The sequence below is a fragment of the Stigmatopora nigra genome, chromosome 7 (genome assembly GCF_051989575.1).
Source record: "Stigmatopora nigra isolate UIUO_SnigA chromosome 7, RoL_Snig_1.1, whole genome shotgun sequence".
Taxonomy (NCBI): Eukaryota; Metazoa; Chordata; class Actinopteri; order Syngnathiformes; family Syngnathidae; genus Stigmatopora; species Stigmatopora nigra.
In genome coordinates, this window is record NC_135514.1 from 9,916,565 (window position 1) to 9,935,213 (window position 18,649).

Sequence of the window (18,649 nt, forward strand, 5' to 3'; positions counted from 1 at the left end):
ACTAACATCCGACGCTAACCGGACTTAACATTGCGATCATAGTCATTTTTAGATGTCAAACCCAAATTTCTTGGGCATAAAAATTGCACTAACACATTTAAAACATTTACCGACAGCTATTCTCTTAAAGCTTATGAACCACAACTGCTCATTCATTCATTTTCTGAACCACTTGGTTAGCATAACACGATTTAATCTTGTTTCCGATATGGCAGCAATATTCTCATCCACTTCAACACAGAAAAATATCATTAAAACCATGCATGTAGAATGCACATAATCAGGAGCCCATTTAACAATAATATTCATTAGTTACTATAACTTATTCCACCCAAATAAACCACCTTGAAACATATCAATAGGTTCTGTAAACTGCCAACTCTAGGACACAAAAAAAACAAAAAAATCAGACAATTGAACCCAACATGGAGACCAATGGACAGCCATTTTCCTCCCAATGCTTCATCACTGTTTTGTTAAATACCTCCTTAACAGCAAGAGAATACGCCAACTGTCCCCTGGAGACTTGAACTAAACGATCATATTCCAAAAGCCGCAGTGCTTAAGCACTTAACGCCCCCCTGCCCCGACTTAAACAAAACGACGGATAATTACACAGCCTCCTCTGAGTGAGCTTTTGACATATGAAACCATCTTCTTACCAAATCTATTAGATTCAAACAAATCTTTCACTTCTTACTTCCTGCCCTTCCTCCAGTTAACGACACCCAGATTGATAGAGGCCATAGCCCCACAAAGGGCGGCGAATCGGCACGTTAGTATAGACAGAGATGGATCGGGAGGGGACTTGTGTGGATAAACAGACTGAAGTTGATTGCTAGCGCAGAAAGGGGCCATTACGGCGAATCCGCACGCTAATCATAATGAATCACTTACTTATTAAGCGTTAATTACGGCACACAAATACATCCCATGCGCCTGATGGAGCAGGGGCGTAGCGAGTAGACGAGGGGTGTCTGCCATCTAGACCGCATTAATTTATCCTTATTTATTAATTTGTCTCATTAAAACAACAAGGCTGTGCGGTGGAAGCGCTTTTTCTTGGCGCCACAAACAAATGGCGACCGCATCGGAAACCAGGCGTGGATCTTAAATCATGTGTCGCCATGATAATTAGTGGAATGGCTTTATCCGAAGCTCCTCTGCTCCTTTTATCATACCATACATGGTAAAGAGTGGAGATTAGAGAATCATTACTCAGGGAAACTATTTACCTGGTTCACAAATAGTAGACTCTGCTATCACATTTTTTATGAACCTTTACGAAATGCTGAGTAAGCTTCAACTAATCCTGGTGGTATATTTTGTGCGTTTAGCCTGTTGTATTGTCACGTTATACCTTTTACCTCTTTATCTAAGTTTATGTTGGTCATATTTCACGCTCCTAAACTATCATCACGATTAATAAGTCGATATTGTCACTCACTATTGAAATACAAGATGGCGACTTTTTATAAATGAAAAAAAAAATGGAGAATTTGTTACCGTTTTTTGTCATTTAATTGACAATTTGTTCTAAATAAGAGTTTTTATCTTCAAGTAACCATTAACATTGCTCACAACAAATGCCAGATGTGTAAAGAGCAGGAATTGTAAACTTTTAAACAACTTAATATAGGCAATAGCTGTGTGAGATATATTTTTTTTTTTATAAGAATCCATTAAAACCTAAAGCGGTGCACAAATAACACTTTCATTGGGAAGTGAATACAAGAACAATATTACATAATACAGTCCTTGTAATTGGAAAAACATGTTTAAAATGTGTTTGTCTTTTTAGATCAATGGCATCCTTATTTATTTCAATGGAAAAATATGATTTGATCTTGGAACGGATTTAAACTTGCAAATAGCTTCCCCCATTTTCCTCCAATTCATTCCCATCACCCCTCTGTTTCTCCACAAGGTCCACTCTCAATTTCCCCAAGTCGGGGCAGGCACGAGGGCCGCACCTGAGCGTGGGGCGGAGTGCGATAATGGCGTTTAATGCCCCGGTAATACGAGGCAGATATTATAATCTCAACACTGTCACATTGCGTTAGAGGCGGGGAGACTGATGTGTCAATGTCAGCGGCGAGTGGGTGACTGGTGGGGGCTCTGGAAACGCTACCTACCGCAGATGCAGCCAGAGACCATACAAACTATGCAGCTACACTTCAATATTCTCAAGCTTCTCTTCTCAATGGGGTGCAATAGTCAGTTAGGGAGGCCTTTACGTCAAATGTGCCTGCACATGGAACTTGTAGTGCATTTGGGAAGAATTCACTGCACTTTATGTTGCATTACTATACATGAATTATGCCAGACTACTTTCTTCTTAAACATATGGAGTGTCAAATGCATATTTTTATTTTTTTTAGTTATTGCAGAAGGAGGGGATGTAGGAAAGTTTAACACGGCTTTATTGTAAAATTGGAGAGTTTAACCCTCTGGCTGCCTGCCATTGGTTGTATTAGAATCTTTTAGGGTTTGGGGGGTATAAGAATGGCTAACAGAAAAAGGGCTTGGGGGGTATAACTGTTGAGGAAAGAGACAAAAAAGATACACATAGGTGAGCTAACCATATAAACAGTAACAGCAAGCATATATTCTTTATCCTCTGCCAAAATTTCTATTATTTCTAGTTTGATGAGTCACTTAGTTGTTAAACTCTTCATCATTGTGTTTTACCTCCCCCTATTGGCTTGATAGGAGTTGCACAATGAACCTTGATGCTGTAATTGTTTATAAAATTATAATATTAATGTTTTTAAACACTAGTACTATCTATTTTTATTGTAGATAACCTGGTGTTTTCTTTAGTTTTCATTTTAGTCTTCATTAATGATCAATTGGAATGTACAACTGCCAAGTAGTGAACTTATTCTCGATATGGACAATAAATTAATATAGGAAAAAATGAATTCAAAGCTTTTGTGCTATCAGAAGAAATAAAACCGAGACAGGGAGGAAATTTAGTGACTGGTTCCTTGTTACAGCTGCTATTGTCTCTGAGTGCCTAGTTTGACTTCATTTCTATTTTATTTGGTTTATATAGCCGACAAAGCTTGTATATCTTTTTTGTAGTCATGACATTTTTTTGTTGTTGTCATAAAAGTGAAAAAGACAATAGAACACAATAATTCTCTTGCCCAACAATCTTCCCTCGCAGCCACCAAGTGATTTATGCGTGCGTGTAATTGAGTGTTAATAAAATGTGTGTTCCAAGCGCGTGTAGTAATTGTGTGTTTTGCCAGCCGCCACGTGTGAGCGTGTGTGTAATTGGGTGTTATCGATGTGTGTGTGTGTGTGTGTGTGTGTGTGTGTGTGTGTGTGTGTGGTTGTGTGTGTGTGTGTGTGTGTGTGTGTTGGGATGCGAGAAAGTGAATGGAAGAGGTTGACTTCAGAAAAAAAAATGCCTTTAGGAGTTTTATAGATTTGAAGACATATATCATGGTGGTGTTTGTTTCAACTAAATTCCCTTTCACATTGATTTTTTCCCCCTCATTACCATATTCATAAATGCGTATTAAGCATAGAGATCTGGCAGACAGTATATTCTCCTGATAGTTAGTTATAAGTAGTTAGATAGCAGTTTGTCATGTGTAGTTTTGTACTTGCAAACGCGTACAAAAACTACACAAATGACACCATTAAGGGCGCAATACCATTTGGAGGAAACAGTTCAAAATATTGGTAAATAAGTTGAAGGCCTCTAAAGCTTTTAAAAAAAGAATGGCTTTAATAAACTTTTTGTGGCCGTAAATCCAAAAAATAAATGTCATCAAGCACAAAGATTGATCTTCTACGTCAGGGGTAGGGAACCTATGGCTCGGGAGCCATATGTGGCTCTTGTGATGGGTGTATATGGCCATCTGCCTTTTTAAAATCATATTTTTTCTTCATTAGACTCTTCTGCATGCATTCTCTCATTGATATGCATTGATTAGCAACAGTTGTTCTCAAAAGAATTCAGCCTTTTTTTTTAATTTCAAAGTGGTGAAATGACTACTAAATGCTCACATTTTCATATATTTTCACTTTTAAATTCTCAGTATGGCTCTCAAGGAATAATGTTTGAAAATATCAATTGTGTATGGCTCTCTTCGTCGAAAACGGTTCTACGAGCTGGTTAGCGACCCATTACTGCAGAAGGTAGATGTCTGAATTTTCTTTTTTTTTAATACAGATTACTTTTTGAGTTGTTAGTTTTTCCTTTCCATACACAAAGCTGAATAATTGTTTTCTGATGTGTGTCTATAGACTAGCAGTGCGTGTGCGCGTGTGCGTGCATTGTGGTGCCGGTGGTGTTTAATTGATGCGGGCTGGCCATCGATCCTCCCCGCCCAGGCTAATGAAGGCCTGATTGGCTTGTGAGGGCTGGCTGGTTCTGCTTAGCTGCTTCTGCCTACTTCCCGCCTTCCTCTCGCTTCAACATTATTCTTCACTCTCTCTTTCTCTATTCTTTTTCTCTCTTCTCATTTTGCCTCTCTTGCTTTTTATTATCTCAAAGCATCACACCATAGCTCGGCAAATCTGGTCGACGAGCGGCCGGCCGTTGGCAGTCCCACAAGTGACATCTCACTTCCCCTTTAATTTGGCCACAGATTGATGCACTTAAGCCATAATGAAAATTCATTTTTGCCGGGCAGAACCTGTCGAAATGAAGTCATGACACTCGGTAAGAATGTTGGCATGAACAGACGGATCTTGGTTGGCGCTCTCTTTCTATGATAACTAAGGACAAGTACTGTACTTGCTCGTCTTGTAAAAAAAAACTGCATTGTTTGCCAAGTGGCCTCCTGCCCATTTTGCTAAAATAAGCCTCATTTATTACTTATTTGTGAATCCTTTAAAAAAAAACAGACCGCTATGTTGGAATAGGAAAGATTCTTACTGTGTTTGTGATGAGCCAAAGCAGCAAAATGCTTAATATACATGCTTAACATACATGCTTAACATACATGCTTAACATACATGCTTAACATACATGGTTAACATACATGCTTAACATACATGCTTAACATACATGCTTAACATACATGCTTAACATACATGCTTAACATACATGCTTAACATACATGCTGAACATACATGCTGAACATACATGCTGAACATACATGCCTAACATACATGCCTAACATACATGCTTAACATACATGCTTAACATACATGCTTAACATACATGCTTAACATACATGCTGAACATACATGCTGAACATACATGCTTAACATACATGCTTAACATACATGCTTAACATACATTGTCCTCAAACATTCTCTCACTTATTACCACCAATTTTTGGGGCTGAGAGTTGGACCCTGAGTTTTAGGAATGCGAGGCAAACATCCTAACCATTACACCATCACACTTGCCAATGCTTTTTATCGAGCGGTATCCCCGTTAACCCCCCACCACACCCCCTCACGCCATTCATTTGGAGTCTCAATCAAGCCGGTGTAGCGCATGTCAGCTCGTGTCCCCCGTCATGGCAGCCCATGAATGTCTTTGTGTGTATGTCACTCGCCTGGCTCGCAGACACGCGTATTACAGCGCCCTGTTAATGGCTTTGTCAGATGGCCTTTTCGTGTGAACGCTCATGAAGACGGACACGGGGGGCTGACGCCAATCCCTGTCTGTGCCCGTGTACATGTGTAGGCTCACCAGCAGGAAATAAAAGACGACCTTTTATTCGACAGACATTAACCAGCAAAAATACTACCATTGTTTTTTTTGTCTCTGTCCCAAAATGGCAGTCGTTGGGTAAACGACCATTAAATCATCCTAGTTTGTATATTGTATGCTTTGAAAAGGATCCCAACAAAATAGCTACATTTTCTAAGACCTAATTGGTGGTTTTAAGCGTATTGTGTGATTCAATATGACAAAAGCAGACAGCAAAATATTACGCAATACTTGCTTTATGATTGCAGATAAATGAACACAGACCAGTTTTTAACTCTCATCTCATCTTCTGAACCACTTTATCCTCTTTAGGATCACAGGGGGTGCTGGAGCCAATCCCAGCTGACTTTAGGCCAGCCAATTGCAGGGCACAAGTAGACAAACAACCATTCATGCTCACATTCATACCTAAGGGCAATTTAGAGTGTCCAATCAGTCCACTGTGCATGTCTTTGGAATGTGGGAAGAAATCGGAGTACCCGGAGAAAACCCACACAGGCACGGGGATTATGCAAACTCCACACAGGTGGACCGATTTGGATTAGAACCCACGCAGGCTTTTGAATTCCCAGCAATATTCACAAAAAAAGACCTTCTTCAAAAGCATTCTTTCTTTAGCAATGATGAATAGAACAAGTCAAACTCTTTCCACTGTTTTCAAACACAATCTTACCAGACTGACAATCAGTATATACAGTCTGATTGCACTTTTTCTAGTCTGAACTGCAGTTGCTAGTATTTTCTTCCCCGGACAACTTGACGTTTACGGCACAAAACTCTTGACAACAGTTCATAGCTTGTTTTATTCTTCATTCCTGTCATTTTTGACAAAAGCTGATCCTTTAACAGACTTCAAAGCTTCGGCATGTTGGTAAAAGAAGAGGTTTTGGCTTTCTTGGCCGTCTGTAAACACGGAAAACACTCCGTACGTGTTCACCTGGTTGAGACAAGACGGATATGGCAAGCGACAGGACCGGCGCTTTTGATCGAGCCGCCTTTCAAAGCCGCTGGCTGCATCTTTATTTCACATCTCTCTGTCTGGTCATGCGGCACCCCCAATCCCCCCCATCCTCCATCCCACCCTCCCTCCCTCACTCATCCACTCGGCCAGCCGTGGGCAACAAACACACAACATTATACACTGGGATAAGTGGGGTGTGTTTACAGGTTGTTCGTTTCCACTCCAACTCTCAGCACGGGGAAGGAACCAGCTTAGAGTCCAGGAAAAAGAAGGGGGGAGTATTTTTTTTTTGTCCTGGTGAGAAATAGCCCCTCTTGCTTGTAATTGGAGGCAGAGAGTGAGGGGTGGTGGTGTTGAGGATGAGGAAGGGGGGAGGAAGAGACAGCAGAAATTGCTTGGTCGGACCCGTGTGGGATGATAGTGTTTTTGACAGGTAAATAAGGCTGTGATTGTCGACAGTTACACTGAACCTCACTGACCCGCACGCATACACAAAGACACACACTGGCCCTCCATCTATATTTCACTCTGACGCACAAAAACATGCACTTCCCCATTCACTTTCTAGCCCTGCCCGTCTAACACAAATGCACGTATTCTACAAAAACTGTATTTAAAGTGACGTAACGCGGACAATTGGCATAATGAGCTCATGCGCAGTCCATTCCTGGCTCCGTTTCAAATTGCTCTTCATAAGAATCCATTCAAATTCAATTTGTCCGAGCCAGGGTCAAACTGTCACTGTTGGGAAAGCTTTATTTTTCTTCTACCGGCAGTGTTTTCATGCTTTTGACTCTATTAGCTGTCATTAGAAATGCAGTGGTACCTTGACAAACATATTATCTAAGCACATAAGTTACTTTAATCATCTTTTAATACTAAATGATCTAATTAATAGGTGATTCACTCTTCCCAGAGTATGTTTTTATTCTTTTTTTTAAATGAAGTAGATAGTGTTCTTTAGTTGTATTGAAACTACTGCGGTCAAAGTCAAAGCTTTGTTGAATGAAAGATTTATGAGGATAATTAACATTATTGTGGTTCGAAAAAGAGAATTTGGACATATTTTAGGTCAACAATGTTTCCCAAAAAATGATCTGAGCTGCCCTTTCATTTTAGTGAGGATTTAGTTCTGATTTATTTGTGGCAAATACACATTGCATCCCATTTTTTTTTTAGAAAACAACCCGAGGTGCCCGATACAACTATATTAGACCATTAAGGACTTTAACATGTTGACTCATGAAGCCAAAAGGTCACGTAATCGTAGGAGTCAGGAAAGTACGGCTCGCGAGGCATATCCGGCTTGTTTTATGAGCGTATTTGACTCTTTTGATCCCTCCAATTTTAATTTAGTGTGTTTAATTTTTATGTCAGCGCCATATCATTGTTCATTGCAATTTTTGATTAGAGATTCACTATGTAAATTAAAACCTGTTCATAAGGCCTATTTGGCCTAACCAAAAAGTAAGGTTCAATTTAGTATTTTAACAAAATCATAAAACGTTTTATTTTGAAAAAAAAAAATCATTTTGCCACATTGCGCACCCTAGTTTTACCATATGCATTATATATGAATTCTATTGTTTTACATGTTGAATATATATATATATATATTGCAAAAAGCTTGGCATACAGTATTATTAAAGTACATATAAACCTTTTTCTTTGGCTTTTTTCCAAATTGGGGAAAAACTCATAAGTTAACCAGAAGAATAGAGTGAAAGAGTCCAGCTGTCTGTGCACTATTAGTATCTCTTCTTCCTCTCTCCTTCCTTCCATCTTCCCATTCTCTTTTATCAAGTCAACAGCCGTCTCCCCCTTCCTCTCTAGCTCTCTCCCTCCTCATCCTCCCCCCCCCCACCTGCCCTGCTGCCCCTCCTCCCTCCCACCTCTCCCCCTCTCTCACTTCAATCTCAAGTGTTTTCAATTTTATTCTAGAGTGGAATTAACTACCCCCGATGTCAAATTGCCGACGAAATCGATAATAATATCTTTACAAAAGAGGATATTCCAGTCTCTCGCGTCGGCTTTTGAAAAATGGAAAATTTAGCCGAGATTGATTCATTAGTTGACACGTTATAGGACGGTATAAGTATTGATCGCGGCCTGTCATGTCCCATCTCGGCTAATCGAAGCTGAGGCGCTCTGTCGATGGGCGCATTTTTCATAATTCCGTCGCCGGGGAGAGAGAGAGAGAAGCAGGCAGCAGCCGGCAGAGGAGAGAAAAGGAGGAGACGATGGGGATGGACAGAGGAGGAGGAGGAGGTGGTGTCGGGGGTGTCAGAGAGAGATGACTTGAGGTTTGGGGCCAAAGAGTGATGAGAATAGAGTGGAAAAAAGAGGCCCGGGCTGAGAGAAAAGGAAGAAGGAGAAGGTGCGAGTGAGTAGGGGGTTGAGAAGGTATGTTAATTCTGACGCTATTGGGGCGTAGATAATGAATGCATTAAGCAATTAAAGTCAAACGGTGGAGATAACGAGGTGAGGCCAAGGATGTGCCAAAGACACGAGATAGAGGGACAACTGGGGGCACTGGTTTTTTCTAAGGGGTCATTCCATGGGGATACTATAATGTTGTTGGCTTGCTGTATTTTCAGTGGAACTGTTTGGTGTAATTATACTACAAATTTAGACTCAGAGATTGTGTGCCTTATATAATAGTATAGATACAAAAGGTTACTTGTAGTCATGGTTCGAATGTGGTCTTTGAAGGACCCTGTCCTTGAACATGACCACTTCAAAGCAAAATGGCAGACTTACTGTGTTGTTTTAAGTGTAAATTATTGACATCTTTCTACGGGGATATACTGCATATCATATAGAGCAAATTTCCTGATGTGTTTGCTTAGGAGACAGAAATTATTTCTCTCCTACTTGACTAAAGTGATCTTAAAATGTTTAAATATGTTAATACAATACAAAACATGATTGATCAAAGGCAAGTATAAACAATACCTGACAGATTATTAACCTTTTATAGGGCATTCAGTTAAATCATTGGCTCCCATTGGTAGCGTTCGACTTTCAATCCGTTTTGACTGGGTAGAAATGGCTCCAATGTCTAGCGCTGTCCGTGGTCCTGAAATATGAGCATTCACAACCAGTGTTAACAAGAGATGACATTTATCGTTCGGTCAGTGGAAAGCAATGAGTTAATTACTATAAAATTAAAATATATGTTTAGTTTTTTTTTTTTTAATCCATTTTAGTTCTACTTTCATCCAGTTTAGTGGGTTTTAGTTGGTTTCATGAACATTATATTAATTTCAAGTATATTCCTAAAAAAATATTAAAATATTATATAATTCATGAACGATTTAACACTTGACGATAGGTCAACAGAAGTGGTCTGATTCTGTAAGTTCAGGGTTCGAACACATTGACCAAATTCGCTAGTTGGTGCTCACGCAACAAAAGTGCTCTGAAGACTGAAAATGGGAAACATGTACTTTGATGTTTGCTAATAAATATTAGATCTGTGTTATATAAAAATGAAATGGCAATAATGCAGAGGAGAGGGAGCAGGGGGATGTGAGGTGGTGTGAAAAGGGCGAGATGCAGAGGCATTGGGTTGGGTGTGCAGTGGGAGGCTTGTAATAAATAGAAATTGAAAGGCTTGGGCGCAAGCACAGAGAAGTTGTGAGGCGGAAAAAAAAGTTAAAGAGACAGGAGGGAGAGAAGATGCTATGACAATGATTGGAGAAACTTTTGATAGTTGTGCGATTCGTCTGGAAAAGTTGTCATGGGCTCCGGTAAGTCCAACATAAAGCCACTCCTCTTGGGAGTCTCAGCACGCCGCGTGCAAATCCTGAGCGCACGTCAGTCAACAAAAGTGAGCGGAATTGAGTCCAACTGTTTGTCTTTTGCTCAAAAGTCCAATTTGGAGTCATGGTTCCTCTTTTGAAAAATATATCCGAGCTTAACATACAAACCTTCAAGAAAAAAAGCAATTTGGGCCATAGGCTTGCTGGAAAAAACTATTTGAGGACTGAAGAAATCCAAAATAACATGTATCAATATTAATTATAACGGCTTAGTTGGCTAAACCTACCTACTTAAGTAGAACTACACTATTAGATACTTTTTAAAAATGAAAAATCTTCAGTTCTTCCACCAAGATCTTCATCTCAATTGACTTTATTCCATTCCTAACATGATTTTTTTCCTGTCATCTTTCAGATGAGTGAAAAAATGCAAACCATAATGTAAACTCTTTAATTAATTTATAGATTATATCTTCTGAGTTCTACTTTTTTGTCAACATCAAAACAAGAAGTTTTAATACAGAGCATTAAAAAATAGTAGTAATAGTTTTTGTCTAGTAGCAAGCTAATCTTTATGTATACAGATATGAGTATGTATACAGATATGAGTATGTATACAGATATGAGTATGTATACAGATATGAGTATGTATACAGATATGAGTATGTATACAGATATGAGTATGTATACAGATATGAGTATGTATACAGATATGAGTATGTATACAGATATGAGTATGTATACAGATATGAGTATGTATAAAGATATGAGTATGTATACAGATATTAGTATGTATATAATGTGAAAAAGACACTACCTGGCCTAGAAGTTTTTCCATATATTAGAACCGCCATTAGGGATCCTACTTCTGTTTCATTGCCTGACCTGACAAATAAAAATATGTAAAATAAGCTACAGGTGGCGTGAGATCTATCACGCCTCTCATACCACCTCCATAGGGCGTTTATACTACCGGGTTCTACTCTGACCCTATGTCAATACTCTTCACTCGCCAGGTCAAATTTACTCCATCATTTTGTGTCATTGCTGAGACATGGCAACATTATTTTTCTTTTACTGACAGCAAAAAACTGCTTTTAAGACAACCTCCTATGTTTAAAAAATGCCTTTTCTATTGCAAAAAGAACTCCTGCTAACCATTAATCCTGTAATTGTTTTTGAACTGGTAACCTGCAAGGTATGAGGAAGTCTTTAGCTAAAAAAATTGGTGGAGGGGCTGCCAACGATAAAAGTGGAGCTAAAATAGCATTTAGGGGGGTATATACATAGAGAATCAAGAGAAATGAGATAGACTAAATTAGAGCAGATTGGCTTGATGGACTTGGATTAGAAGGAAAGGAGGTGCATATGGGGAGGAGGTGACGAGAAAATAGTGAGGGGGTGGGTGGGGGAGTTGCTACGCCGGTACTTGGCAGTCTCCGGGTATCTCAGGTTCTCTCCGGCCGAGGGAAAAGCGGTCGATATTTAATTGTTATTGCTAGCGTGGAATGCACGGAAGCGGGGCGCTGTACGAAAATTTCTCATTTATTTGGTATTCTTGTTTCCTCACCCTTTTGCCTCACCCGTGGGGGGAAGGAAAGCCAGGCATATAAGCAGCAGTGGGGGCTCATTGAATATATGGAGGAAACACTTGTGTCCTACTCTTCCAAGTTTCCGTCCAGTAGACAAATCAGATGAACTCTCTCATCCCGACGGCCCCTTACCCTCCTCCTCCTCCTCCTCCTCCCCCCATATATGTCCAAAATGAAAAATCTGTCACTTTCATCAAATGTCGCTTGGAATATTGTCTACACTCCATTCCGGGGGATCGAATCTTATTTAGGGGGCGAGAGTGGTGGAAGGTTGGGGGTGGGGGGTGGGGTGGCAACGACCATAGACGGGATTCGCCATCTGTTTTCAAATTTCATTCCTCCATGAACTTTATTTTCTACCCACTTCGGACAAAATTATAACCGCATCGATCCGCCACGCATGCACACACACACACACACACACACACACACACACACTCACACACACACACAGCCGTCCCCTCCCCTCTCCCTGCACGCCTTCTCTCTCACACCACATGCTTCTTAAAGGGTTGCTTATGTACTGTAATCTAAAGCATTTTGCACACTGGTACCGGACACTCAAGTTACTTTTTTTTTCTGTCTCCATGAAGTCCCCCAACTTCTTCAATCAAGGTCCCACCTGTGCTGTGTGTCCACACGCTGCTAAACCACAATCTTCAATCCTGCTGGATTCCCCTTAAGGAAGCCATTTTTAAGGGTAAGTCATTCATTCCACCTCTTTGGATTAGAAATTTCATTGTCAAAACTTTGGGACTGAAAACTTCCATACCAAGATATAATATTAAGAGTTTGTGATGTCAAATCAGCAAATTAGTGTATATTTTATCTCTTCCCACACGTTATTTTGGTAAATTTCGGTTAATCCGAGAGTCCAATGAGGATGAGATCAAATGTCAATGGGTTAAAGATAAGTCAGTCAATGTGTGGCAACAGTTGCCTCACAATCAGAAGTTCTGGGTTTGAAACTATTACAATTTCAGTTACAAATTTGACCTGATGATTTGGTTTTATGTAAGAATCTTGCAGCAATTTAACTTGACCGATGTTTGTTGGTGTCAATCCCCCAAAGACTCCCTGTACATGAGATCTGGCATCGCTTGACTGGCAACCAGTCCAGGACATGTATTTAAAGTTAAGGCTTGAACGGATCACTGGTAGTCTCCTAAGCGAATGGTTTTGGATTAGGACGCATGCTCTGGTGACGATGCCATAGTATCCTCGAGCAAGATACTGATGTCTGCCTCTTCAGTAGGTGAATGAGCTTTCAGTTTTTAAAGCACTATGAGTGCCTTGAAGCATCATATAATATGGTAGAAGTATAGTATATATTTCAAAGCACTAATAGTACATATAGATGCCACGTTTAGCGGGTTAGCTCACAATTGTGAGAGGTTTAATCCTAGGCTCCGGCCTTCCTGAGTTAGTTCCAGTTTTCCACTGTCCGCTCATCTCCCCAAAAAAAATGCATATTAATACATATATTTGACCATTTGTATTTGCGTACATTGTCTTGATCAAGTTGAGATTTTATTTAAAAAAATACAATGTAAAATAATCCATGTTTTTTTTTATATATTCCACTTAAAATTTGTATTGTATTTTTGTTTAATGCCGTCTTTGTATTCATCTATTTTCCATTTAAATTTCATAGGCAACATTCCCATTAACCCTTTTAATATAGTTTCAAAAGCAATGGAGAATTTAACAGACAGACCATATGTTATTAATTTTATCAAGACTCCATTGCAGTTTAGGAATTTTTAACATAGTTCAAATCAAAGCACATCGTATAAATGTATTCACCTCACAGTTAAAAAACCAGCGAAATGTTTGCTGAGCAAAGACTTTCCGATTGATCCATTGTTTCCTGTGAGTTTTAGTCACTCCAAGCTCTGATAATCAATACACTTGTCAAAGCTTCCTAGCACAACTTTTGCCATTGATGTTAATGTTACCTTCATCAATAGAGCGTTTTTCCCTCTCGCCTTTGTATATAAACCAAGATACGCAACGAGGGGGCGTACCCCTTCATTGATTAAGTATTAGCCACGGCACTTCCAAAGCTTAGCCACTTGTTTGTCATGTTTAGGAAAGCCGGTGAAATGATTGTTGAATGCAAAGGCTAATATTTATGGAGGCGTTAACAAGTTCATTATAGCCATCGGGAGATGGTGGGGGGGGTCATTACATCACATGGGATGAATGGAACCTTAAGGGCCCCGAGTTAGTACAGTCGATAGCCGTGCTCATTCCTCATGTGCTTTATGGTCGCGTTGACTTTTACAGCCGCCACGGGCTCAGAGCGGAAGGGCTTAGTGGCTAACGGCGCTTTAACTGTGACTCACATGTTCACACTCTAATTTGCCCGGTGACAGTTGGGGGGCCACTTGGAATGGCTGATGCTTTAAGAACGAACATTCAGCATTTTTCTTAACTCATTTGCGGTCCTTGACGTCCAATCCATTTGAACCTTTTTTGATGAAGAGAGCCATAAACAATTGATATTTTCAAACATTATTCCTTGAGAGCCATACTCAGACTTTAATAGTAAAAATACATGAAAATGTGAGCATTTATTATTCATTTCACCACTTTGAAAGTAAAAAATAGTCTGAATTCTTTTAAGAACATTATTTCACTGTTGCTAATCAATGCGTATCAATAAGAGAATGCATGCAGAAGAGTCTACGGAAGAAAAATTATGATTTTAAAAAGCCGGAGAGCCATATTCACCCATCAAAAGAGCCACATATGGCTCCCGAGCCATAGGTTCCCTGCCCCTGCTGTAAATAGTAGTAAATAGATTAATAGGGGCTAAATGTTTCAATTTTCCCTATGTTGCTCTGCTCGAGAAATGACTCCCTTGTTTTGGAGTTATTGACCCCTGACCCATTCTCTCGTTTTTCCTCGACTCGCTCTCCCACTTAACCTCATATTTCACAGCTGAACTACAGCTAATTCTGTCCCGTCTTTTCAAACAGCGCTCTCTATACTGCCGCAGCACGCCTAATTACCCACAATTAAAGGCAAACGCTAACGAGAAAATTGCTCTCTTATGAAACGACTTCAAAGGGAGGAAAGAGAATGGATTGGTTTTAGGCGGTATTGCCGTGGGTGGCAGGGAAAAGACCCCCACCACTGAGACTTGCTATCTCAGAAGAAGGCAAAAGAAAAAATCAAACAATCTGCTGGCAACACCTAAAGCTTTACAATATAAAATGATATTATCATATTCAACAACTTAATTCCTATTTTGAATGGAAGTTTTTTCCTCATGAACAAATACTATAATATGGCTAATAACATACAGACACCATTTTATTTAGCATCAGAGTAATAACTTGCATAATCTAGTGCAGGGGTGGGTAAACTTTTTGGCCCGGGGGCCCCACATTGACTTTAAAAATTTGACAGATGGGCCGGGTCAGCACAAGATACGATACATATAAAAAAGTGCATCCGTTAACAGTACATATGAAACATAAACAGAAAAAAAGGACTAAAGTATTAACATACTCATCACTCATCATTAAAGTAAAAAGTATAAAGTACAAAGTAAAGTAAAAGGGAATGTATTAAGAAATATTAAAATTTAATTTACAAAAATGTAGAGGGGCTGTAAAACACAAAAAACAAATAAGAGAGAGAGGCGGGCCGGATTAAAAAGCCTAGCGGGCTGGATGTGGCCCGCGGGCCGTAGTTTTCCCGAGATGGTCTAGTCTAGTGCGTCCAATATGGTCTAATTTCTTCATTCCATAAGTTTTTTATTTTCTCTTTAAGTTGTAGTAGGCCACTTATTTCTAATGGGAATGTGTGTTGAGTTGTTTATCAACTTGTGATGTTTTTTTATTTTTATTTCTATAAGTGCATGTCTTACTCCAAATAGTAAAAAGTAGTATCACAAAATGGCAGTTGAATGACATCTTTTTTCGCCACATCGATAACCACTTGCACATGCTCATCTTTATTATACCTGGAGTCCATCTCTCATACTTTAGAACTCAAAGCGAGAACAAATGGAGACAAAATAATTGGCTTGAAAATGCTTGAAGCAGGTAAAAAAAATATCTCAACAAAAATTATTTTGGTTTAAATCATTTTACGCCAGGTTTTCCTTTCAAATTTAACTCGGCAAAAATAAATCAAATAAAGCCCTTATGCTAGTGCTACTCTAGATTATAATTTTTTTTAGATATTGGTATAAATTTGTACACGAGTATGTGAAAATTTTGACCTCGTAAACACTAATTGTGTGCCACGATTTCTTTTATATGACAAACTGCTATTTACAGTATAAAACTTCAACAAGAAGAAATCTTCCTAATTCATACTAGAGGGGTAATATACCATTGGCTAAACCCCTTAACGTATAGTCCCTATATATTTTCCTCCCATTCAATCACAAAGGTTCATTGTACGATACTATCTGACCACTAAATGAGATCCCACCTCAGCCAGCAATTAGACTTGGTCATCCAACCATCCCCATCCAATGTATAACTGGACCAAACCAAGCAAATGCACTCCAATTTGGATTATTTATGCCCAGTTTCCAGCAGTAAAAGACAGTGTAGTGCGTCAAGTGAGAGCAGGTATTAGTAACAGTAATAAGTGCAGCAGCTACAGTGATAACAATTAGGTTTGATTTCATTTGAGAATGCCTCCACAGCTGCTCCCCACTCGCACCCCCCATCAGCCTCTTCTTACTCTCTCTCTCGCTGGCTCCCCTCACTCCTCTCCCCCTAGATTAAAGTGGGTGTGTTAATTCGGCGGTGTAGCGATCGAACGGCTCTGGCAACAATGGGAAATGGGCTATTGATCAGAACAGCTCAGATTAAGACTAGGCACAAGAGCTCTTTCTTGCTTTCTTTCCCTACCCCTTTCTCTCAATTTCCCACCTTCTTCCTCCTGTCTTCCTGTCTGTCCTGCTTGTGTCACCCCCCCCCCCAACCCCCAAACACCCCTAATACCCACCAGCGACCCCCCAGAGCCCCCCCCAAACCCCTTCCTCCCTCTCCCACAAAGAAGAAAGACAGTGTTTGCATCAACTCAAAGAGTCTATGAAGATTTCCTTGTCTTGTCCTGAGTGTCCTTCCCTGCTCTCTTCTCATTTCCCTTTGTGTAGTGGGCCACTGTGGAAAACAAAGCCTACTGTGCTTTAGGCAGGCTCAACTAACTGACATTGTACCCTAAACTTGCCAACTCGCTTAACATAAGTATGCCTAAAGAAATGCCTAAACTACTAGAAGAAATAAATTTGAACATACTCAAAGTTAGAAATGACCTAAAAATATAAGGCCGCTGAAAGACAATCCTGTAATATAAGATGTGTTCAGTTATTTTATCTAGTTCTACATGAGTCTGATGCCCTCTGGAGGCAATGTATGTGTTTTATCAAAAAGAGTATACATTTAAAACATATATTTACGACTAAACCCTCACCTCAGTTACATTCACTTCAAATGTTGCGTTCTAAAGTTGTGTTTTAAGTCTGTTTTGGTCAGCAGACCCATCATAAGTATTGAGAAAACGGCTGATAAAACCCCCAAAATTGTGTGTGTGTATTGTGTACGTGTAGTTTGGGCGTAGATCAAACCTAGTCAAAAAGAAACATCTTAAAGTCACAGTTAAGTCCGTAAATAGGTCCAGTGCATTGCCAAATAAAAAACTTGACTGTAAAAAAAAAAATTGCGACAAATACGACAATTTGCATCAGATTTCAAATATTTAGACAGTTTTGGGAAGATTGTTAAAAACACAAGGAAGGCTGAAAAATCTAACTTTTCCATTTTAGACACAAATGTCTGGTTTCGGTTGAAGGCCTCACAAAAGATTTGTTATGGACGTAAGAAAAATTCCAAAGTCGCAGTTGCCTGTTAGTGAACTTTCCTTAAAACAGTCATCAAATCCTTATTACAATACATACATAAACCAATGAGTTGCAATCAAACAAACCCCCCTAAAACATCCTTCAAATTCCCCCGTTGAGCAACACACAGCGCACCTGCCTTTTAACACCTCACTCTACCACTATTGGACGTGAAATCAGGTGCGATGTTATGTACCAATCCGTCAGAAAGAGGCTCGCTTCGCTCCCCAATAAAAATGTGCGCCCGTCAAAAGCATACCGGCGTGCCAAAATGAGCTGTCATGATAAGGCCCCGGGACAGAAGACATTGGATTTGCATCAAATGGACATAAAAAGCCGCCAAATGTGAGCAGACAGTAAATCCATACAGTGAAAAGTGAGCTCGGAATCCTCGCCTCTACTTATATTAATTAACTCAGTCAATGTGGATGTGATAGGTCAGTTATTCATCCTCTTGCCAAGCCTCGCCACTCTGTCAAACGGTCCTCCCAGGTGTCCCTCTCGCGACACACACACACATACAAACGTAAAGGTGCAGTGCTTAGAGGTTACCAGCATGTTTCACTGTGTCTGCACCAGCTTTTGCCCTTTGCGGATGATAGAGATGACACTCGTGCGCACACAATGGGGTTCACATCAATATTGCCCTGACCCTCAAGGGACTCGGCAACTCTCGGCCAAGCTTTCATCTGCTGAGCGAGTGACGTTTCACTAACACGCAATGTGTGATGATGAACACGCGCAATGTGGGTAAGGCTTAAGGACCTCAAAAAG

The 18,649-nt window shown here is 39.9% G+C and overlaps 1 protein-coding gene across 1 annotated transcript in view; it reads left to right on the top strand.

The window, feature by feature from the left end:
- erfl1 (Ets2 repressor factor like 1) overlaps positions 1-18,649 on the top strand; it is a 65,046-nt gene that overhangs the window by 10,618 nt on the left and 35,779 nt on the right. Inside the window, exon 3 of the mRNA XM_077721826.1 lies at positions 12,597-12,703. The gene's annotated coding sequence lies outside the window, so the exon portion shown is untranslated. The remainder of the gene's footprint in view (positions 1-12,596; positions 12,704-18,649) is intronic.